Source organism: Scyliorhinus torazame, chromosome 5 (assembly GCF_047496885.1).
Source record: "Scyliorhinus torazame isolate Kashiwa2021f chromosome 5, sScyTor2.1, whole genome shotgun sequence".
Taxonomy (NCBI): Eukaryota; Metazoa; Chordata; class Chondrichthyes; order Carcharhiniformes; family Scyliorhinidae; genus Scyliorhinus; species Scyliorhinus torazame.
Window position 1 is genome coordinate 47,739,808 of NC_092711.1, and position 24,309 is coordinate 47,764,116.

Sequence of the window (24,309 nt, forward strand, 5' to 3'; positions counted from 1 at the left end):
TCACTGGGAGCAGGGGTCAGGCAGTGTGGTCCGGGAGACCCCAATTAAAATGCTGTGTCAGAGATCTCTGTGCTGTATATAGTTAACCACTTACTGCTCAATAATCCCTGAGAGCAGGGAACAGGCAGTGTGGCCTCGGGAGCCCCCAATTAAAAAGCTGTTTCAGAGACCTCTGTGCTGTATATAGTTAACCATTTGCTTCTCAATAATCCCTGGGAGCAGGGGACAGGCAGTGTGGTCCGTGAGCCCCAAATTAAAAAGCTGTTTCAGAGACCTCTGTGCCTGTATATGGTTAACCATTATCTGCTCAATAATCCCTGGGAGCAGGGGACAGGCAGTGTGGTCCGTGAGCCCCAAATTAAAAAGCTGTTTCAGAGACGTCTTTGCTGTATATGGTTAACCATTTACTGCTCAATAATCCCTGGGAGCAGGGGTCAGGCAGTGTGGCCTCGGGAGCCCCCAGTTAAAAAGGTGTTTCAGATACTCTGTGCCTGTATGTAGTTAACCATTTACTGCTCAATAAACCCTGGGAGCAGGGGACAGGCAGTGTGGCCTCGGGAGCCCCCAATTAAAAAGCTGTTTCAGAGACCTCTGCGCCTGTATATAGTTAACCATTTGCTTCTCAATAATCCCTGGGAGCAGGGGACACGCAGTGTGGTCCGTGAGCCCCCAGTTAAAAAGGTGTTTCAGATACTCTGTTCTGTATATAGTTAACCATTTACTGCTCAATAATCCCTGGGAGTAGGGGATAGGCAGTGTGGACTCGGGAGCCCCCAATTAAAAAGGTGTTTCAGATCCTCTGTGCCTGTATATAGTTAACCATTTACTGCTCAATAAACCCTGTGAGCAGGGGACAGGCAGTGTGGTCCGGGAGCCCACAATTAAAAAGCTGTTTCAGAGACGTCTGTGCAGTATATAATTAACAATTTACTTCTCAATAATCCCTGGGAGCAGGGAGCGGGCAGTGTGGCCTCGGAAGCCCCCAATTAAAAAGCTGTTTCAGAGACCTCTGTGCTGTATATAGTTAACCATTTACTTCTCAATAGTCCCTTGGAGCAGGGGACAGGCAGTGTGGTCCGTGAGCCCCCAATTAAAAAGCTGTTTCAGAGACGTCTTTGCTGTATATGGTTAACCATTTACTGCTCAATAATCCCTGGGAGCAGGGGGCAGGCAGGGTGGCCTCGGGAGCCCCCAATTAAAAAGCTGTTTCAGAGACCTGTGTGCTGTATATAGCTAACCATTTACTGCTCAATAATCCCTGGGAGCAGGGGTCAGGCAGTGTGGTCCGGGAGACCCCAATTAAAATGCTGTGTCGGAGACCTCTGTGCTGTATATAGCTAACCATTTAATGCTCAATAATCCCTGGGAGCAGGGGGCAGGCAGGGTGGCCTCGGGAGCCCCCAATTAAAAAGCTGTTTCAGAGACCTGTGTGCTGTATATAGCTAACCATTTACTGCTCAATAATCCCTGGGAGCAGGTGTCAGGCAGTGTGGTCCGGGAGACCCCAATTAAAATGCTGTGTCAGAGACCTCTGTGCTGTATATAGTTAACCATTTACTGCTCAATAATCCCTGGGAGCAGGGAACAGGCAGTGTGGCCTCGGGAGCCCCCAATTAAAAAGCTGTTTCAGAGAACTCTGTGCTGTATATAGCTAACCATTTACTGCTCAATAATCCCTGGGAGCAGGGGTCAGGCAGTGTGGTCCGGGAGACCCCAATTAAAATGCTGTGTCAGAGACCTCTTTGCTGTATATAGTTAACCATTCACTGCTCAATAATCCCTGGGAGCAGGGGACAGGCTATGTGGCCGCTGGAGCCGCCAATTAAAAAGCTGTTTCAGAGACCTCTGTGCTGTACGTATTTAACCATTTACTGCTCAATAATCCCTGGGAGCAGGGGACAGTCAGTGTGGCCTCGAGAACCCCAATTAAAAAGCTGATTCAGAGACCTCTGTGCTGTATATGGTTAACCATTTAATTATCAATAATCCCTGGGAGCAGGGAACAGGCAGTGTGGCCTCAGGAGCCCCCAATTAAAAAGCTGTTTCAGAGACCTCTGTGCTGTATATAGTTAACCATTTACTGCTCAATAATCCCTGGGAGCAGGGGGCAGGCAGTGTGGCCTCGGGAGCCCCCCAATTAAAAAGCTGTTTCCGAGACCTCTGTGCTGTATATAGTTAACCATTTACTGCTTAATAATCCCTGGGAGCAGGGGACAGGCAGTGTGGCCTCGGGAGCCCCCAATTAAAAAGGTGTTCCAGATACTCTGTGCTGTATACAGTTAACCATTTACTGCTCAATAATCCCTGGGAGCAGGGGACAGGCAGTGTGGCCTCGGGAGCCCCCAGTTAAAAAGGTGTTTCAGATACTCTGTGCTGTATAAAGTTAACCATTTCCTGCTCAATAATCCCTCTGAGCAGGGGACAGGCAGTGTGGACCGGGAGCTCCCAATTAAAAAGCTGTTTCAGGGACCTCTGTGCTGTATATAGTTAATCATTTCCTGCTCAATAATCCCTGGGAGCAGGGGACAGACAGTGTGGTTTCGGGAGTCCCCAATTAAAAAGCTGTTTCAGAGACCTTTGTGCTCTATATAGTTCACAAATTACTGCTCAATAATCCCTGGAAGCAGGGGGAAGGCAGTTTGGATTCGGGAGCCCCCAATTAAAAAGCTGTTTCAGAGACCTCTATGCTGTATATAGTTAACCGTGTACTTCCCAATAATCCCTGGGAGCAGGGGACAGGCAGTGTGGCCTTGGGAGCCCCGAATTAAAAAGCTGTTTCAGAGATCTCTGTGCTGTATATAATTAACCATTTACTTCTCAATAATCCCTGGGAGCAGGGGACAGGCAGTGTGGTCCGGGAGCCCTCAATTAAAAAGCTGTTTCAGAGTCCTCTGTGCTTTATATAGTTGACCATTTACTTCTCAATAAACCGTGGGAGAAGGGACAGGCAGGTTGGCCTCGGGAGCCACCAATTAAAAAGCTGTTTCAGACATCTCTGTGCCTGTATAGAGTTAACCATTTACTGCTCAGCAATCCCAGGGAACAGGGGTCAGGCAGTGTGGCCTCGGGAGCCCCCAATTAAAAAGCTGTTTCAGAGACCTCTGTGCCTGTATAGAGTTAACCATTTACTGCTCAATAATCCCTTGGAGCAGGGGACAGGCAGTGTGGCCTCGGGAGCCCCAATTAAAAGGCCGTTTCAGAGACTTCTGCGCTGTACATAGTTAACCATTTACTGCTCAATAATCCCTGGGAGCAGGGGACAGGCAGTGTGGCCTCGGGAGCCCCCAATTAAAAGGTTGTTTCAGAGACCTCTGTGCTGTATATAGTTAACCATTTACTGCTCAATAATCCCTGGGAGCAGGGGACAGGCAGTGTGGCCTCGGGAGCTCCCAATTAATAAGCTGTTTCAGTGACCTCTGCGCCTGTATATAGTTAACCATTTACTGCTCAATAATCCCTGGGAGCAAGGGACAGGCAGTATGGTCCGGGAGCACCCATTTAAAAAAACTGTTTCAGAGGCCTCTGTGCTGTATATAGTTAACCAATTACTGCTCACTAATCCCTGGGAGCAGGGGACAGGCAGTTTGGCCTCGGGAGCCCCGAATTAAAAAGCTGTTTCAGAGACCTCTATGCTGTATATGGTGAACCGTGTACTTCCCAATAATCCCTGGGAGCAGGGGACAGGCAGTGTGGCCTCGGGAACCCCCAATTGAAAAGCTGTTTCAGAGACCTCTGTGCTGTATATATTTAACCATTTACTGCTCAATAATCCCTGGGAGCAGGGGACAGGCAGTGTGGTCAGGGGCCCACCAGTTAAAATGCCGTGTCAGAGACCACTGCACCAGTATATAGTTAACCATTTACTGCTCAATAATCCCTGGGAGCAGGGGACAGGCAGTGTGGCCTCGGGAGCCCCCAATGAAAAAGCTGTTTGGGAGACCTCTGTGCTGTACAGGGTTAAACATTTACTGCTCAATAATCCCTGGGAGCAGGGGACAGGCAGTGTGGCCCGGGAGCCCCCAATTAAAAAGCTGAATCAGTGACCTCTGTGCAGTATATAGTTAACCATTTAGTTCTCAATAATCCCTGGGAGCAGGGGACAGGCAGTGTGGTCCGGAAGACCCCAATTAAAATGCTGTGTCAGAGACCTCTGTGCTGTATATAGTTAACCATTTACTGCTCAATAATCCCTGAGAGCAGGGAATAGGCAGTGTGGCCTCGGGAGCCCGCAATTAAAAAGCTGTTTCAGAGACCTCTGTGCTGTATATAGTTAACCATTTGCTTCTCAATAATCCCTGGGAGCAGGGGACACGCAGTGTGGTCCGTGAGCCCCAAATTAAAAAGCTGTTTCAGAGACGTCTTTGCTGTATATGGTTAACCATTTACTGCTCAATAATCCCTGGGAGCAGGGGTCAGGCAGTGTGGCCTCGGGAGTCCCCAATTAAAAAGCTGTTTCAGAGACCTCTGTGCCTGTATATAGTTAACCATTTACTGCTCAATAAACCCTGGGAGCAGGGGACAGGCAGTGTGGTCCGGGAGCCCACAATTAAAAAGCTGTTTCAGAGACCTCTGTGCAGTATATAATTAACCATTTACTTCTCAATAATCCCTGGGAGCTGGGAGCAGGCAGTGTGGCCTCGGAAGCCCCCAATTAAAAAGCTGTTTCAGAGACTTCTGTGCTGTATATAGTTAACCATTTACTTCTCAATAGTCCCTTGGAGCAGGGGACAGGCAGTGTGGTCCGTGAGCCCCCAATTAAAAAGCTGTTTCAGAGACGTCTTTGCTGTATATGGTTAACCATTTACTGCTCAATAATCCCTGGGAGCAGGGGGCAGGCAGGGTGGCCTCGGGAGCCCCCAATTAAAAAGCTGTTTCAGAGACCTGTGTGCTGTATATAGCTAACCATTTACTGCTCAATAATCCCTGGGAGCAGGGGTCAGGCAGTGTGGTCCGGGAGACCCCAATTAAAATGCTGTGTCAGAGACCTCTGTGCTGTATATAGTTAAACATTTACTGCTCAATAATCCCTGGGAGCAGGGAACAGGCAGTGTGGCCTCGGGAGCCCCCAATTAAAAAGCTGTTTCAGAGACATCTGTGCTGTATATAGTTAACCATTTGCTTCTCAATAATGCCTGGGAGCAGGGGGCAGGCAGGGTGGCCTCGGGAGCCCCCAATCAAATGGCTGTTTCAGAGACCTCTGTGCTGTACGTATTTAACCATTTACTGCTCAATAATCCCTGGGAGCAGGGGTCAGGCAGTGTGGCCTCGGGAGCCCCCAGTTAAAAAGGTGTTTCAGATACTCTGTGCTGTATATAGTTAACCATTTACTGCTCAATAATCCCTGTGAGTAGGGGATAGGCAGTGTGGACTCGGGAGCCCCCAATTAATAAGCTGTTTCATAGACCTCTGTGCAGTATATAATTAACCATTTACTTCTCAATCATCCCTGGGAGCAGGGAGCAGGCAGTGTGGCCTCGGAAGCCCCCAATTAAAAAGCTGTTTCAGAGACCTCTGTGCTGTATATAGTTAACCATTTACTTCTCAATAGTCCCTTGGAGCAGGGGACAGGCAGTGTGGTCCGTGAGCCCCCAATTAAAAAGGTGTTTCAGAGACGTCTTTGCTGTATATGGTTAACCATTTACTGCTCAGTAATCCCTGGGAGCAGGGGGCAGGCAGGGTGGCCTCGGGAGCCCCCAATTAAAAAAGCTGTTTCAGAGACCTGTGTGCTGTATATAGTTAACCATTTACTGCTCAATAATCACTGGGAGCAGGGGTCAGGCAGTGTGGTCCGGGAGACCCCAATTAAAATGCTGTGTCAGAGATCTCTGTGCTGTATATAGTTAACCACTTACTGCTCAATAATCCCTGAGAGCAGGGAACAGGCAGTGTGGCCTCGGGAGCCCCCAATTAAAAAGCTGTTTCAGAGACCTCTGTGCTGTATATAGTTAACCATTTGCTTCTCAATAATCCCTGGGAGCAGGGGACACGCAGTGTGGTCCGTGAGCCCCAAATTAAAAAGCTGTTTCAGAGACGTCTTTGCTGTATATGGTTAACCATTTACTGCTCAGTAATCCCTGGGAGCAGGGGACAGGCAGTGTGGCCTCGGGAGCCCCCAATTAAAAAGCTGTTTCAGAGACCTCTGTGCTGTATATAGTTAACCATTTGCTTCTCAATAATCCCTGGGAGCAGGGGACAGGCAGTGTGGTCCGTGAGCCCCAAATTAAAAAGCTGTTTCAGAGACCTCTGTGCCTGTATATGGTTAACCATTATCTGCTCAATAATCCCTGGGAGCAGGGGACAGGCAGTGTGGTCCGTGAGCCCCAAATTAAAAAGCTGTTTCAGAGACGTCTTTGCTGTATATGGTTAACCATTTACTGCTCAATAATCCCTGGGAGCAGGGGTCAGGCAGTGTGGCCTCGGGAGCCCCCAGTTAAAAAGGTGTTTCAGATACTCTGTGCCTGTATGTAGTTAACCATTTACTGCTCAATAAACCCTGGGAGCAGGGGACAGGCAGTGTGGCCTCGGGAGCCCCCAATTAAAAAGCTGTTTCAGAGACCTCTGCGCCTGTATATAGTTAACCATTTGCTTCTCAATAATCCCTGGGAGCAGGGGACACGCAGTGTGGTCCGTGAGCCCCCAGTTAAAAAGGTGTTTCAGATACTCTGTTCTGTATATAGTTAACCATTTACTGCTCAATAATCCCTGGGAGTAGGGGATAGGCAGTGTGGACTCGGGAGCCCCCAATTAAAAAGGTGTTTCAGATCCTCTGTGCCTGTATATAGTTAACCATTTACTGCTCAATAAACCCTGTGAGCAGGGGACAGGCAGTGTGGTCCGGGAGCCCACAATTAAAAAGCTGTTTCAGAGACGTCTGTGCAGTATATAATTAACAATTTACTTCTCAATAATCCCTGGGAGCAGGGAGCGGGCAGTGTGGCCTCGGAAGCCCCCAATTAAAAAGCTGTTTCAGAGACCTCTGTGCTGTATATAGTTAACCATTTACTTCTCAATAGTCCCTTGGAGCAGGGGACAGGCAGTGTGGTCCGTGAGCCCCCAATTAAAAAGCTGTTTCAGAGACGTCTTTGCTGTATATGGTTAACCATTTACTGCTCAATAATCCCTGGGAGCAGGGGGCAGGCAGGGTGGCCTCGGGAGCCCCCAATTAAAAAGCTGTTTCAGAGACCTGTGTGCTGTATATAGCTAACCATTTACTGCTCAATAATCCCTGGGAGCAGGGGTCAGGCAGTGTGGTCCGGGAGACCCCAATTAAAATGCTGTGTCGGAGACCTCTGTGCTGTATATAGCTAACCATTTACTGCTCAATAATCCCTGGGAGCAGGGGGCAGGCAGGGTGGCCTCGGGAGCCCCCAATTAAAAAGCTGTTTCAGAGACCTGTGTGCTGTATATAGCTAACCATTTACTGCTCAATAATCCCTGGGAGCAGGTGTCAGGCAGTGTGGTCCGGGAGACCCCAATTAAAATGCTGTGTCAGAGACCTCTGTGCTGTATATAGTTAACCATTTACTGCTCAATAATCCCTGGGAGCAGGGAACAGGCAGTGTGGCCTCGGGAGCCCCCAATTAAAAAGCTGTTTCAGAGAACTCTGTGCTGTATATAGCTAACCATTTACTGCTCAATAATCCCTGGGAGCAGGGGTCAGGCAGTGTGGTCCGGGAGACCCCAATTAAAATGCTGTGTCAGAGACCTCTTTGCTGTATATAGTTAACCATTCACTGCTCAATAATCCCTGGGAGCAGGGGACAGGCTATGTGGCCGCTGGATCCGCCAATTAAAAAGCTGTTTCAGAGACCTCTGTGCTGTACGTATTTAACCATTTACTGCTCAATAATCCCTGGGAGCAGGGGACAGTCAGTGTGGCCTCGAGAACCCCAATTAAAAAGCTGATTCAGAGACCTCTGTGCTGTATATGGTTAACCATTTAATTATCAATAATCCCTGGGAGCAGGGAACAGGCAGTGTGGCCTCAGGAGCCCCCAATTAAAAAGCTGTTTCAGAGACCTCTGTGCTGTATATAGTTAACCATTTACTGCTCAATAATCCCTGGGAGCAGGGGGCAGGCAGTGTGGCCTCGGGAGCCCCCCAATTAAAAAGCTGTTTCCGAGACCTCTGTGCTGTATATAGTTAACCATTTACTGCTTAATAATCCCTGGGAGCAGGGGACAGGCAGTGTGGCCTCGGGAGCCCCCAATTAAAAAGGTGTTCCAGATACTCTGTGCTGTATACAGTTAACCATTTACTGCTCAATAATCCCTGGGAGCAGGGGACAGGCAGTGTGGCCTCGGGAGCCCCCAGTTAAAAAGGTGTTTCAGATACTCTGTGCTGTATAAAGTTAACCATTTCCTGCTCAATAATCCCTCTGAGCAGGGGACAGGCAGTGTGGACCGGGAGCTCCCAATTAAAAAGCTGTTTCAGGGACCTCTGTGCTGTATATAGTTAATCATTTCCTGCTCAATAATCCCTGGGAGCAGGGGACAGACAGTGTGGTTTCGGGAGTTCCCAATTAAAAAGCTGTTTCAGAGACCTTTGTGCTCTATATAGTTCACAAATTACTGCTCAATAATCCCTGGAAGCAGGGGGAAGGCAGTTTGGATTCGGGAGCCCCCAATTAAAAAGCTGTTTCAGAGACCTCTATGCTGTATATAGTTAACCGTGTACTTCCCAATAATCCCTGGGAGCAGGGGACAGGCAGTGTGGCCTTGGGAGCCCCGAATTAAAAAGCTGTTTCAGAGATCTCTGTGCTGTATATAATTAACCATTTACTTCTCAATAATCCCTGGGAGCAGGGGACAGGCAGTGTGGTCCGGGAGCCCTCAATTAAAAAGCTGTTTCAGAGTCCTCTGTGCTTTATATAGTTGACCATTTACTTCTCAATAAACCGTGGGAGAAGGGACAGGCAGGTTGGCCTCGGGAGCCACCAATTAAAAAGCTGTTTCAGACATCTCTGTGCCTGTATAGAGTTAACCATTTACTGCTCAGCAATCCCAGGGAACAGGGGTCAGGCAGTGTGGCCTCGGGAGCCCCCAATTAAAAAGCTGTTTCAGAGACCTCTGTGCCTGTATAGAGTTAACCATTTACTGCTCAATAATCCCTTGGAGCAGGGGACAGGCAGTGTGGCCTCGGGAGCCCCAATTAAAAGGCCGTTTCAGAGACTTCTGCGCTGTACATAGTTAACCATTTACTGCTCAATAATCCCTGGGAGCAGGGGACAGGCAGTGTGGCCTCGGGAGCCCCCAATTAAAAGGTTGTTTCAGAGACCTCTGTGCTGTATATAGTTAACCATTTACTGCTCAATAATCCCTGGGAGCAGGGGACAGGCAGTGTGGCCTCGGGAGCTCCCAATTAATAAGCTGTTTCAGTGACCTCTGCGCCTGTATATAGTTAACCATTTACTGCTCAATAATCCCTGGGAGCAAGGGACAGGCAGTATGGTCCGGGAGCACCCATTTAAAAAAACTGTTTCAGAGGCCTCTGTGCTGTATATAGTTAACCAATTACTGCTCACTAATCCCTGGGAGCAGGGGACAGGCAGTTTGGCCTCGGGAGCCCCGAATTAAAAAGCTGTTTCAGAGACCTCTATGCTGTATATGGTGAACCGTGTACTTCCCAATAATCCCTGGGAGCAGGGGACAGGCAGTGTGGCCTCGGGAACCCCCAATTGAAAAGCTGTTTCAGAGACCTCTGTGCTGTATATATTTAACCATTTACTGCTCAATAATCCCTGGGAGCAGGGGACAGGCAGTGTGGTCAGGGGCCCACCAGTTAAAATGCCGTGTCAGAGACCACTGCACCAGTATATAGTTAACCATTTACTGCTCAATAATCCCTGGGAGCAGGGGACAGGCAGTGTGGCCTCGGGAGCCCCCAATGAAAAAGCTGTTTGGGAGACCTCTGTGCTGTACAGGGTTAAACATTTACTGCTCAATAATCCCTGGGAGCAGGGGACAGGCAGTGTGGCCCGGGAGCCCCCAATTAAAAAGCTGAATCAGTGACCTCTGTGCAGTATATAGTTAACCATTTAGTTCTCAATAATCCCTGGGAGCAGGGGACAGGCAGTGTGGTCCGGAAGACCCCAATTAAAATGCTGTGTCAGAGACCTCTGTGCTGTATATAGTTAACCATTTACTGCTCAATAATCCCTGAGAGCAGGGAATAGGCAGTGTGGCCTCGGGAGCCCGCAATTAAAAAGCTGTTTCAGAGACCTCTGTGCTGTATATAGTTAACCATTTGCTTCTCAATAATCCCTGGGAGCAGGGGACACGCAGTGTGGTCCGTGAGCCCCAAATTAAAAAGCTGTTTCAGAGACGTCTTTGCTGTATATGGTTAACCATTTACTGCTCAATAATCCCTGGGAGCAGGGGTCAGGCAGTGTGGCCTCGGGAGTCCCCAATTAAAAAGCTGTTTCAGAGACCTCTGTGCCTGTATATAGTTAACCATTTACTGCTCAATAAACCCTGGGAGCAGGGGACAGGCAGTGTGGTCCGGGAGCCCACAATTAAAAAGCTGTTTCAGAGACCTCTGTGCAGTATATAATTAACCATTTACTTCTCAATAATCCCTGGGAGCTGGGAACAGGCAGTGTGGCCTCGGAAGCCCCCAATTAAAAAGCTGTTTCAGAGACTTCTGTGCTGTATATAGTTAACCATTTACTTCTCAATAGTCCCTTGGAGCAGGGGACAGGCAGTGTGGTCCGTGAGCCCCCAATTAAAAAGCTGTTTCAGAGACGTCTTTGCTGTATATGGTTAACCATTTACTGCTCAATAATCCCTGGGAGCAGGGGGCAGGCAGGGTGGCCTCGGGAGCCCCCAATTAAAAAGCTGTTTCAGAGACCTGTGTGCTGTATATAGCTAACCATTTACTGCTCAATAATCCCTGGGAGCAGGGGTCAGGCAGTGTGGTCCGGGAGACCCCAATTAAAATGCTGTGTCAGAGACCTCTGTGCTGTATATAGTTAAACATTTACTGCTCAATAATCCCTGGGAGCAGGGAACAGGCAGTGTGGCCTCGGGAGCCCCCAATTAAAAAGCTGTTTCAGAGACATCTGTGCTGTATATAGTTAACCATTTGCTTCTCAATAATGCCTGGGAGCAGGGGACAGGCAGGGTGGCCTCGGGAGCCCCCAATTAAAAAGCTGTTTCAGAGACCTGTGTGCTGTATATAGCTAACCATTTACTGCTCAATAATCCCTGGGAGCAGGGGTCAGGCAGTGTGGTCCGTGAGCCCCAAATTAAAAAGCTGTTTCAGAGACTTCTTTGCTGTATATGGTTAACCATTTACTGCTCAATAACCCCTGGGAGCAGGGGGCAGGCAGGGTGGCCTCGGGAGGGCCCAATTAAAAAGCTGTTTCAGAGACCTGTGTGCTGTATATAGCTAACCATTTACTGCTCAATAATCCCTGGGAGCAGCGGTCAGGCAGTGTGGTCCGGGAGACCCCAATTAAAATGCTGTGTCAGAGACCTCTTTGCTGTATATAGTTAACCATTTACTGCTCAATAATCCCTAGGAGCAGGGAACAGGCAGTGTGGCCTCAGGAGCCCCCAATTAAAAAGCTGTTTCAGAGACCTCTGTGCTGTATATAGTTAACCATTTACTGCTCAATAATCCCTGGGAGCAGGGGGCAGGCAGTGTGGCCTCGGGAGCCCCCAATTAAAAAGCTGTTTCAGAGACCTCTGTGCTGTATATAGTTAACCATTTACTGCTCAATAATCCCTGGGAGCAGGGGACAGGCAGTGTGGCCTCGGGAGCCCCCAATTAAAAAGCTGTGCCAGATACTCTGTGCTGTATACAGTTAACCATTTACTGCTCAATAATCCCTGGGAGCAGGGGACAGGCAGTGTGGCCTCGGGAGCCCCCAATGAAAAAGCTGTTTGGGAGACCTTTGTGCTGTACAGGGTTAAACATTTACTGCTCAATAATCCCTGGGAGCAGGGGACAGGCAGTGTGGCCTCGGGAGCCCCCAATTAAAAAGCTGTTTCAGATACTCTGTGCTGTATATAGTTAACCATTTACTGCTCAATAATCCCTGGGAGCAGGGGACAGGCAGTGTGGTCCGGGAGCCCCCAATTAAAATGCTGTGTCAGAGGACACTGCGCTGTATATAGTTAACCATTTACTGCTCAATAATCCCTTGGAGCAGGGGACAGGCAGTGTGGCCTCTCAGCACCCAATGAAAAAGTTGTTTGGGAGACGTCTGTGCTGTATACAGTTAACCATTTACTTCCCAATAATCCCTGGCAGCAGGGAAAAGGCATTGTGGCCTCAGGAGCCCCCAATTAAATGGCTGTTTCAGAGACCTCTGTGCTGTACGTATTTAACCATTGACTGCTCAATAATCCCTGGGAGCAGGGGTCAGGCAGTGTGGCCTCGGGAGCCCCCAGTTAAAAAGGTGTTTCAGATACTCTGTGCTGTATATAGTTAACCATTTACTGCTCAATAATCCCTGTGAGTAGGGGATAGGCAGTGTGGACTCGGGAGCCCCCAATTAAAAAGCTGTTTCAGAGACCTCTATGCCTGTATATAGTTAACCATTTACTGCTCAATAAACCCTGGGAGCAGGGGACAGGCTGTGTGGTCCGGGAGCCCACAATTAAAAAGCTGTTTCAGAGACCTCTGTGCAGTATATAATTAACCATATACTTCTCAATAATCCCTGGGAGCAGGGAGCAGGCAGTGTGGCCTCGGAAGCCCCCAATTAAAAAGCTGTTTCAGAGACCTCTGTGCTGTATATAGTTAACCATTTACTTCTCAATAGTCCCTTGGAGCAGGGGACAGGCAGTGTGGTCCGTGAGCCCCCAATTAAAAAGCTGTTTCAGAGACGTCTTTGCTGTATATGGTTAACCATTTACTGCTCAGTAATCCCTGGGAGCAGGGGGCAGGCAGGGTGGCCTCGGGAGCCCCCAATTAAAAAGCTGTTTCAGAGACCTGTGTGCTGCATATAGCTAACCATTTACTGCTCAATAATCCCTGGGAGCAGGGGTCAGGCAGTGTGGTCCGGGAGACCCCAATTAAAATGCTGTGTCAGAGACCTCTGTGCTGTATATAGTTAACCATTTACTGCTCAATAATCCCTGAGAGCAGGGAATAGGCAGTGTGGCCTCGGGAGCCCGCAATTAAAAAGCTGTTTCAGAGACCTCTGTGCTGTATATAGTTAACCATTTGCTTCTCAATAATCCCTGGGAGCAGGGGACACGCAGTGTGGTCCGTGAGCCCCAAATTAAAAAGCTGTTTCAGAGACGTCTTTGCTGTATATGGTTAACCATTTACTGCTCAATAATCCCTGGGAGCAGGGGTCAGGCAGTGTGGCCTCGGGAGCCCCCAATTAAAAAGCTGTTTCAGAGACCTCTGTGCCTGTATATAGTTAACCATTTACTGCTCAATAAACCCTGGGAGCAGGGGACAGGCAGTGTGGTCCGGGAGCCCACAATTAAAAAGCTGTTTCAGAGACCTCTGTGCAGTATATAATTAACCATTTACTTCTCAATAATCCCACAACCTGCAGAAACGCATCCTCAGCATCTTCACTCACCTCCCAATAACACAACCTGCAGAAACCCATCCTCAGCATCTCCACTCACCTCCCAATAACACAACCTGCAGAAATCCATCCTCAGCATCTCCACTCACGTCCCAATAACACAACCTGCAGAAACCCATTCTCAGCATCTTCCCTAACCTCCCAATAATAGAACCTGCAGAATCCCATCCTCTGCATCTCCACTCACCTCTCAATAACAAAACCTGCAGATACCCATTCTCAGCATTTCCACTCATCTCCCAATAACACAACCTGCAGAAACCCATCCTCAGCATCATCCCTAACCGCCCAATAACACAACCTGCAGAAACCCATCATCAGCATCTACACTAACCTCCCAATAACACAACCTGCAGAAACCCATCCTCAGCATCTTCAAAAATCTTCCAATAACACAACCTGCAGAAAACCATGCTCAGCATCTCCACTAACCTTCCAATAACACAACCTGCAGAAACCCATCCTCAGCATCTTCACAAACCTTCCAATAACACAACCTGCAGAAACCCATCCTCTGCATCTCCACTCGCCTCCCAATAACACAACCTGCAGAAACCCATCCTCAGCATCTTCCCTAACCTCCCAATAACACAACCTGCAGATACACATTCTCAGCATTTCCACTCATCTCCCAATAACACAACCTGCAGAAACCCATCCTCAGCATCTCCACCCACCCCCCAATAACACAACCTGCAGAAACCCATCCTCAGCATCTCCACTCAACTTCCAATAACACAACCTGCAGAAACCCATCCTCAGCATCTCCACTCACCTCCCAATAGCACAAACTGCTGAAACCCATCCACAGCATCTCCACTCACCTCCCAATAACACAACCTGCAGAAACCCATCCTCAGTATCTCCACTCACCTTCCAATAACACAACCTGCAGAAACCCATCCTCAGCATCTTCACTCACCTTCCAATAACACAAACTGCAGAAACCCATCCTCAGCATCTTCACTCACCTCCCAATAACACAACCTGCAGAAACCCATCCCCAACATCTTCACTAACCTCCCAATAACACAACCTGCAGAATCCTATCCTCAGCATCTCCACTCACCTCCCAATAACACAAACTGCAGAAACCCATCCACAGCATCTCCACTCACCTCCCAATAACACAACCTGCAGAATCCCATCCTCAGCATCTCCACTCACCGTCCAATAACACAACCTGCAGAAACCCATCCTCAGCATCTCCACTCACCTCCCAATAACACAAACTGCAGAAACCCATCCTCAGCATCTCCACTCACCGTCCAATAACACAACCTGCAGAAACCCATCCTCAGCATCTCCACTCACCTCCCAATAACACAACCTGCAGAAACCCATCCTCAGCATCTCCACTCACTTCCCAATAACACAACCTGCAGAAACCCATCCTCAGCATCTCCACTCACCTCCCAATAACACAACCTGCAGAAACCCATCCTCAGCATCTCCACTCACCTCCCAATAACACAACCTGCAGAAACCCATCCTCAGCATCTCCACTCACCTCCCAATAACACAACCTGCAGAATCCCATCCTCAGCATCTCCACTCACCTCCCAATAACACTACCTGCAGAAATCCATCCTCAGCATCTCCACTCACCTTCCAATAACACAACCTGCAGAACCCCATCCTCAGCATCTCCACTCACCTCCCAATAACACAACCTGCAGAAACCCATTCTCAGCCTCTTCACTCACCTCCCAATAACAGAATTGTAAAAGTAATGAAAAATAACTCATTTCCACATTCATTGAAAATGGACATGGGCTTGGTCTAATTTGATTGAGTGAGACTGTGGAGAATTTCAATCACTGAAAGAGAATTCAGATAGTGGGATGCTACCAGACTGTGAACCAATCTACAGCAGTGAGCACAGGGATGATAGGTGACTGGGATTGGGTGAGGGTTAGGACCCAGACTGGGAACCAATCTACAGCAGTGAGCACAGGGATGATAGGTGACTGGGATTGGGTGAGGGTTAGGATATGGCAGCAGAGTTGGAGATGAGCTGCGCTTCATGAAGATTTGTATCAGAAATTGTGTGACAGAATTTCATTGGAGTAGTCGAGTGTGGATCTAACAAAGACACAGATGATGATTTATTCTGCAGCAGAGATGAAGCAGAGGTGGCGATGGCAAGTGAGCAGTATTGGGAATGGAGAGAGCGCCTGGCGATAATAACTTTACTGTCAAAGGGAGAGCAGGGATTGTGAACAGCCTCCGATATTAACCAGAGAGCGAGTGGAGCCACTGGATAGGGAATGACCTCAGTGACTGGAATCGATATTGATATTTATAGCTAAAGGCACAGAGCTTCAAGGTAAGGAAGTGTTATTCCCACTATTCCAGATGTTGGTCAGACCGCACCTGGAGTATTGCACAGTTCTGGCCCCTGATTTGAGGAAAGATGTAGGGGCTTTAGAGGCAGTTCAGAGGAGGTTGACTAGACTGACCGCAGAGATGAGGGCTTTGTCTTATCAAGAGAGTTGTTAAGAAGGAGTAGAGATCTAATTGTGGTTTATAAGATTATAAAAGGTGTGGGTGAAGTGGAAGTGGAGCGGATGCTTCCTCTTGTGGGGCGTTCTGGAACGAGAGGTCAGAATCTCAGGATAACAGGCAGCAAATGGGAATCAGAGCTGAGGAGAAACTACTTCTCCCATTGGGATGTGAACATGTGGAATTCGCTATCCAGAGTGCGGGGCATGCTGGGACAGTGAGTACATTTAAGGAGCAGTTATATAGATTTTGAATTGGGAATGGGTTGAGAAGTTTGGATAATGGTCAGGGCGGCGGTGTTAAGCCGAGGATGAGATCAGCCAAGACCGAATGACGGAGCAGACGCGAGGGGCCAAATAGCCTCATTCTGCTCCTGGACCTGAAAACTTACAAACTTCTGAACTGCAGAACGTGGATTCAATCTTTCCAAGATGCTAATGACCAGAGCAATAATACACTTAAAGTGGTTTATACAATAAATAACTGGACAGGGAGACTTACCAGGGACACCGACAACAGCCAGGAGGGGATAGTACCCCGCTTGAATTATCAGCAGTGCGCCGCCGATCCGGTGTGGTAAAGACGGCGAAGACATCACGTAAATACCCCAGGATAAACTCCTGTCCATTGCTGTAACGTTCCTGTGGGTAGTTCCCAGATTCTGATCCATTGCTGTAACGTTCCTGTGGTTAGATCCCAGATTCTGATCCATTGCTGTAACGTTCCTGTGGATAGTTCCCAGATTCTGATCCATTGCTGTAACGTTCCTGTGGGTAGTTCCCAGATTCTGATCCATTGCTGTAACGTTCCTGTGGGTAGCTCCCAGATTCTGATCCATTGCTGTAACGTTCCTGTGGGCAGTTCCCAGATTCTGCTCCCTCCTCTCGGTCTCTCTGGGGCCGCTGATCTCTGGCAGTGTTGGAATTGACGCTCCCGCTGACAGTTTGGGATAACACAATGAAAGGAATCGCTTATTAATACAGAGACAAACCCTCCAGTGACACGGTTAGATCCATAGAGACTGACATTAATCACAGTCACTAAACAAACAGGCTCAGTTAACCCCTTTCAATCCAATACTTTTTCTATCACAATGAAATAGAAGATTAGCCGGGTCTGGATTGGTTGTGTGACAGTGACTGAGGGATGGAGTGTGGAAATAGTGGACACACTGACCCTGATACTCAATCCTCATTGATATCTGAGTGGTTCCAGGGGACTGGGGCATTTTCACTGTCCCATCCTGTTTATAAAAGGAGAGAGAGGGATAAACCCTGGAGTGTCAGAGCAGTCAGTATAATGTTAGTCACCAGGACATTTCTGGAGGGCAGACTGGGCAACAGGAATATTGCTCCTTCGCGAGGAAATGGTGTTATGTGACCAGAAACACGGCGATATTCGTGGGAAATCACATCGCATGTTGTTATTGCAGTTATATTTCAAAATAACTGGAGGATTAATGAGGGAACTGATATGGATTTATGTACTGGGACATATTGTGATCAAATGTCATTTATTAGAGATGTTCTCGAGTCCCAAAGCCGTGGATTAAAGGGTCTGTGACAGTGAGAATGTGATATTGGCTAAGAAACAGAAAGCAGAGAGAAGCGGTGAATGATAGTTATTCAGACAGGAGGGGAGGAGACACTGATGTTCACTCGGGGTCCACATGAGGACAATTGCTCTTCAAGATACACTTCACTGCGATAGGCTTCAATGGAAAGAATTTCAACATTCACAAATGACAGACACTCAGCAATGACACAGTGAGCAGTGTAGCAGCAATCTTCAGCAGCATGTTCCCAGATCTGTGAAAGGCAGAGTCACGGGGAAAGTAAATTTAAATCACTGTCGTGTGGGTGATGCATCAGGGAGGAGGGCAGAGGACAGGAAATATAAACTAAACGGGACAAGTTTAAAAAGTGTACAGGAAGGGAACGGGGACATGTCCACACTTTGCACTGGAAGGTCATCGTGATAAGATTGGAAAATCCTCAGAAGATATTTAACTTGATCAATAGAGGCGGAGACTCCGAAAAGAAGGATGTTAGGATCATAGAGTCATCGAGGTCCAGAGCACAGAAAGGCCATTCGGCCCATCTGGACTGGGCAGGTCAAAAACAACCACCTGAGTATTTGAATCCCACTTTCTAACACTTTGCCAATAGCCTATAGAGTTTAACCAGGTTTATAGAGAGGACCATAGCTGAGGAATTGCTTCTTGTTCTGCCGCTAAATATACAAAAGGATGTGAGGATCTTGGAGACAAAACAAAGGATATTTAATGGAGTGTTGTCAGGAATGGAGGATTTCAGTTAAATATGGGGATTAGTGAACTGGAATTGTAATCTGTAGATCAGTTTAAGGTAAAGAGCAATTTCACAGAGGACTCCAAATTAGGAAGGAGTTTAGAGAGAGTGAGCAGAAAGGGTTCCACTGGAGTGTGCGTGTGGACTGGGGAGAGTGGCCTGGAGTGTGTGTGTGGGCTGGCCGGGAGTGGCCTGGACTGGAGTGTGTGTGTGGGCTGGGGAGAGTGGCCTGGATTGTGTGTGTGGGCTGGCCGGGAGTGGCCTGGCCTGGAGTGTGTGTGTGGGCTGGCCGGGAGTGGCCTGGAGTGTGTGTGTGGGCTGGGGAGAGTGGCCTGGAGTGTGTGTGTGGGCTGGCCGGGAGTGGCCTGGCCTGGAGTGTGTGTGTGGGCTGGCCGGGAGTGGCCTGGATTGTGTGTGTGGGCTGGCCGGGAGTGGCCTGGAGTGTGTGTGTGGGCTGGGGAGAGTGGCCTGGAGTGTGTGTGTGGGCTGGCCGGGAGTGGCCTGGCCTGGAGTGTGTGTGTGGGCTGGCCGGGAGTGGCCTGGATTGTGTGTGTGGGCTGGCCGGGAGTGGCCTGGAGTGTGTGTGTGGGCTGGCCGGGAGTGGCCTGGAGTGTGTGTGTGGGCTGGCCGGGAGGGGCCTGGAGTGTGTGTGTGGGCTGGGGAGAGTGGCCTGGAGTGTGTGTGTGGGCTGGCCGGGAGTGGCCTGGCCTGGAGTGTGTGTGTGGGCTGGCCGGGAGTGGCCTGGATTGTGTGTGTGGGCTGGCCGGGAGTGGCCTGGAGTGTGTGTGTGGGCTGGCCGGAAGTGTGTGTGTGGGCAGGCCGGGAGTGGCCTGGAGTGTGTGTGTGGGCTGGCCGGAAGTGTGTGTGTGGGCTGGCCGGGAGTGGCCTGGAGTGTGTGTGTGAGCTGGCCGGGAGTGGCCTGGAGTGTGTGTGTGGGCTGGCCGGGAGTGGCCTGGAGTGTGTGTGTGGGCTGGCCGGGAGTGGCCTGGAGTGTGTGTGTGGGCTGGCCGGGAGTGGCCTGGAGAGTGTGTGTGGGCTGGCCGGGAGTGGCCTGGAGAGTGTGTGTGGGCTGGCCGGGAGTGGCCTGGAGTGTGTGTGTGGGCTGGCCGGGAGTGGCCTGGAGAGTGTGTGTGGGCTGGCCGGGAGTGGCCTGGAGTGTGTGTGTGGGCTGGCCGTGAGTGGCCTGGAGTGTATGTGGGCTGCCCGGGGGTGGCCTGGAGTGTGTGTGTGGGCCGGCCGGGAGTGGCATGGAGTGTGTGTGTGGGCTGGCCGGGAGTGGCCTGTCCTGGAGTGTGTGTGTGGGCCGGCCGGGAGTGGCCTGGAGTGTGTGTGTGGGCTGGCCGGGAGTGGCCTGGCCTGGAGTGTGTGTGTGGGCTGCCCGGGGGTGGCCTGGAGTGTGTGTGTGGGCCGGCCGGGAGTGGCATGGAGTGTGTGTGTGGGCTGGCCGGGAGTGGCCTGGCCTGGAGTGAGTGTGTGGGCTGGCCGGGAGTGGCCTGGAGTGTGTGTCTGGGCTGCCCGGGAGTGGCCTGGAGTGTGTGTCTGGGCTGGCCGGGAGTGGCCTGGAGTGTGTGTGTGGGCTGGCCGGGAGTGGCCTGGAGTGTGTGTGTGGGCTGGCCGGGAGTGGCCTGGAGTGTGTGTGTGGGCTGGCCGGGAGTGGCCTGGAGTGTATGTGTGGTCTGGCCGGGAGTGGCCGGGAGTGTGTGTGTGGGCTGGTCGGGAGTGGCCTGGAGTGTGTGTGTGGGCTGGCCGGGAGTGGCCTGGAGTGTGTGTGGGCTGGCCGGGAATGTCCTGGAGTGTGTGTGTGGGCTGGTCGGGAGTGGCCTGGAGTGTGTGTGTGGGCTGGCCGGGAGTGTCCTGGAGTGTGTGTGTGGGCTGGCCGGGAGTGGGCTGGAGTGTGTGTGTGGGCTGGCGGGAGTGGCCTGGCCTGGAGTGTGTGTGTGGGCTGCCCGGGAGTGGCCTGGAGTGTGTGTGTGGGCTGGCCGGGAGTGGCCTGGAGCGAGTGTGTGGGCTGGCCGGGAGTGGCCTGGAGTGTGTGTGAGGGCAGGCCGGGATTGGCCTGGAGTGTGTGTGTGGACTGGCCGGGATGGCCTGGAGTGTGTGTGTGGGCTGGCCGGGAGTGGCCTGGAGCGAGTGTGTGGGCTGGCCGGGAGTGGCCTGGAGTGTGTGTGAGGGCCGGCCGGGAGTGGCCTGGAGTGTGTGTGTGGGCTGGCCGGGAGTGGCCTGGAGTGTGTGTGTGGGCTGGCCGGGAGTGGCCTGGAGAGTGTGTGTGGGCTGGCCGGGAGTGGCCTGGAGTGTGTGTGTGGGCTGGCCGTGAGTGGCCTGGAGTGTATGTGGGCTGCCCGGGGGTGGCCTGGAGTGTGTGTGTGGGCCGGCCGGGAGTGGCATGGAGTGTGTGTGTGGGCTGGCCGGGAGTGGCCTGTCCTGGAGTGTGTGTGTGGGCCGGCCGGGAGTGGCCTGGAGTGTGTGTGTGGGCTGGCCGGGAGTGGCCTGGCCTGGAGTGTGTGTGTGGGCTGCCCGGGGGTGGCCTGGAGTGTGTGTGTGGGCCGGCCGGGAGTGGCATGGAGTGTGTGTGTGGGCTGGCCGGGAGTGGCCTGGCCTGGAGTGAGTGTGTGGGCTGGCCGGGAGTGGCCTGGAGTGTGTGTCTGGGCTGCCCGGGAGTGGCCTGGAGTGTGTGTCTGGGCTGGCCGGGAGTGGCCTGGAGTGTGTGTGTGGGCTGGCCGGGAGTGGCCTGGAGTGTGTGTGTGGGCTGTCCGGGAGTGGCCTGGAGTGTGTGTGTGGGCTGGCCGGGAGTGGCCTAGAGTGTATGTGTGGTCTGGCCGGGAGTGGCCGGGAGTGTGTGTGTGGGCTGGTCGGGAGTGGCCTGGAGTGTGTGTGTGGGCTGGCCGGGAGTGGCCTGGAGTGTGTGTGGGCTGGCCGGGAATGTCCTGGAGTGTGTGTGTGGGCTGGTCGGGAGTGGCCTGGAGTGTGTGTGTGGGCTGGCCGGGAGTGTCCTGGAGTGTGTGTGTGGGCTGGCCGGGAGTGGGCTGGAGTGTGTGTGTGGGCTGGCGGGAGTGGCCTGGCCTGGAGTGTGTGTGTGGGCTGCCCGGGAGTGGCCTGGAGTGTGTGTGTGGGCTGGCCGGGAGTGGCCTGGAGCGAGTGTGTGGGCTGGCCGGGAGTGGCCTGGAGTGTGTGTGAGGGCAGGCCGGGATTGGCCTGGAGTGTGTGTGTGGACTGGCCGGGATGGCCTGGAGTGTGTGTGTGGGCTGGCCGGGAGTGGCCTGGAGCGAGTGTGTGGGCTGGCCGGGAGTGGCCTGGAGTGTGTGTGAGGGCCGGCCGGGAGTGGCCTGGAGTGTGTGTGTGGGCTGCCCGGGAGTGGCCTGGAGTGTGTGTGTGGGCTGGCCGGGAGTGGCCTGGAGCGAGTGTGTGGGCTGGCCGGGAGTGGCCTGGAGTGTGTGTGTGGGCCGGCCGGGATTGGTCTGGAGTGTGTGTGTGGACTGGCCGGGATGGCCTGGAGTGTGTGTGTGGGCTGGCCGGGAGTGGCCTGGAGCGAGTGTGTGGGCTGGCCGGGAGTGGCCTGGAGTGTGTGTGTGGGCCGGCCGGGATTGGCCTGGAGTGTGTGTGTGGACTGGCCGGGAGTGGCCTGGAGTGTGTGTGTGGGCCGGGAGTGGCCTGGACTGTGTGTGTGGGCTGGCCGGGAGTGGCCTGGAGTGTGTGTGTGGGCTGGCCGGGAGTGGCCTGGAGTGTATGTGTGGGCTGGCCGGGAGTGGCCTGGCCTGGAGTGTGTGTGTGGGCTGGTCGGGAGTGGCCTGGAGTGTGTGTGTGGGCTGGTCGGGTGTGGCCTGGAGTGAGTGTATGGGCTGGCCGGGAGTTGCCTGGAGTGTGTGTGTGGGCTGGCCGGGAGTGACCTGGAGTGTGTGTGGGCTGGCCGGGAGTGGCCTGGAGTGTGTGGGTGGGCTGGCCGGGAGTGGCCTGTCCTGTAGTGAGTGTGTGGGCTGGCCGGGAGTGACCTGGAGTGTGTGTGTGGACTGGCCGGGAGTGACCTGGAGTGTGTGTGTGGACTGGCCGGGAGTGGCCTGGAGTGTGTGTGTGGGCTGGCCGGGAGTGGCCTGGAGTGTGTGTGTGGACTGGCCGGGAGTGGCCTGGAGTGTGTGTGTGGGCTGGCCGGGAGTGACCTGGAGTGTGTGTGTGGACTGGCCGGGAGTGGCCTGGAGTGTGTGTGTGGGCTGGCCGGGAGTGGCCTGGAGTGTGTGTGTGGACTGGCCGGGAGTGGCCTGGAGTGTGTGTGTGGGCTGGCCGGGAGTGGCCTGGAGTGTGTGTGTGGGCTGGCCGGGAGTGGCCTGGAGTGTGTCTGTGGGCTGGCCGGGAGTGACCTGGAGTGTGTGTGGGCTGCCCAGGAGTGGCCTGGAGTGTGTGTGTGCTGGCCGGGAGTGGCCTGGAGTGTGTGTGGGCTGACCGGGAGTGGCCTGGAGTGTATGTGTGGGCTGGCCGGGAGTGACCTGGAGTGTGTGTGTGGGCTGGCCGGGAGTGGCCTGGAGTGTGTGTGTGGGCTGGCCGGGAGTGGCCTGGAGTGTGTGTGTGGGCTGGCCGGGAGTGGCCTGGAGTGTGTGTGTGGACTGGCCGGGAGTGGCCTGGAGTGTATGTGTGGGCTGGCCGGGAGTGGCTTGTGTGTGTGTGTGGGCTGGCCGGGAGTGGCTTGTGTGTGTGTGTGGGCTGGCCGGGAGTGACCTGGAGTGTGTGTGAGGGCTGGCCGGGAGTGGCCTGGCCTGGAGTGTGTGTGTGGGCTGGCCGGGAGTGGCCTGGAGTGTGTGTGTGGGCTGGCCGGGAGTGGCCTGGAGTGTGTGTGTGGGCTGGCCGGGAGTAGCCTGGAGTGTGTGTGTGGGCTGGCCGGGAATGGCCTGGAGTGTGTGTGTGGGCTGGCCGGGAGTAGCCTGGAGTGTGTGTGTGGGCTGGCCGGGAGTAGCCTGGAGTGTGTGTGTGGGCTGGCCGGGAGTGACCTGGAGTGTGTGTGTGGGCTGGCCGGGAGTGGCCTGGAGTGCGTGTGTGGGCTGGCCGGGCCTGGCCTGGAGAGTGTGTGTGGGCTGGCCGGGAGTGGCCTGGAGTGTGTGTGTGGGCAGGCCGGGAGTGGCCTGGAGTGTGTGTGTGGGCTGGCCGGGAGTGTCCTGGAGAGTGTGTGTGGGCTGGCCGGGAGTGACCTGGAATGTGTGTGTGGGCTGGCCGGGAGTAGCCTGGAGTGTGTGTGTGGGCTGGCCGTGAGTGGCCTGGAGTGCGTGTGTTTGCTAGCCGGGAGTGGCCTGGACTGTGTGTGTGGGCTGGCCGGGCCTGGCCTGGAGAGTGTGTGTGGGCTGGCCGGGAGTAGCCTGGAGTCTGTGTGTGGGCTGGCCGGGAGTGGCCTGGAGTGTGTGTGTGGGCTGGCCGGGAGTGGCGTGGAGTGTGTGTGTGGGCTGGCCGGGAGTGGCCTGGAGTGTGTGTGTGGGCTGGCCGGGAGTGGCCGGGAGTGTGTGTGTGGGTGGCCGGGAGTGGCCTGGAGTGTGTGTGTGGGCTGACCGGGAGTGGCCGGGAGTGTGTGTGTGGGCTGGCCGGGAGTGGCCGGGAGTGTGTGTGTGGGTGGCCGGGAGTGTCCTGGAGTGTGTGTGTGGGCTGACCGGGAGTGGCCGGGAGTGTGTGTGTGGGCTGGCCGGGAGTGGCCTGGAGTGTGTGTGTGGGCTGGCCGGGAGTGGCCTGGAGTGTGTGTGTGGGCTGGCCGGGAGTGGCCTGGAGTGTGTGTGTGGGCTGGCCGGGACTGGCCTGGAGTGTGTGTGTGGGCTGGCCGGGAGTGGCCTGGAGTGTGTGTGTGGGCTGGCCGGGAGTGGCCTGGAGTGTGTGTGTGGGCTGGCCGGGAGTGGCCTGGAGTGTGTGTGTGGGCTGGCCGGGAGTGGCCGGGAGTGTGTTTGTGGGATGGCCGGGCGTGACCGGGAGTGTGTGTGT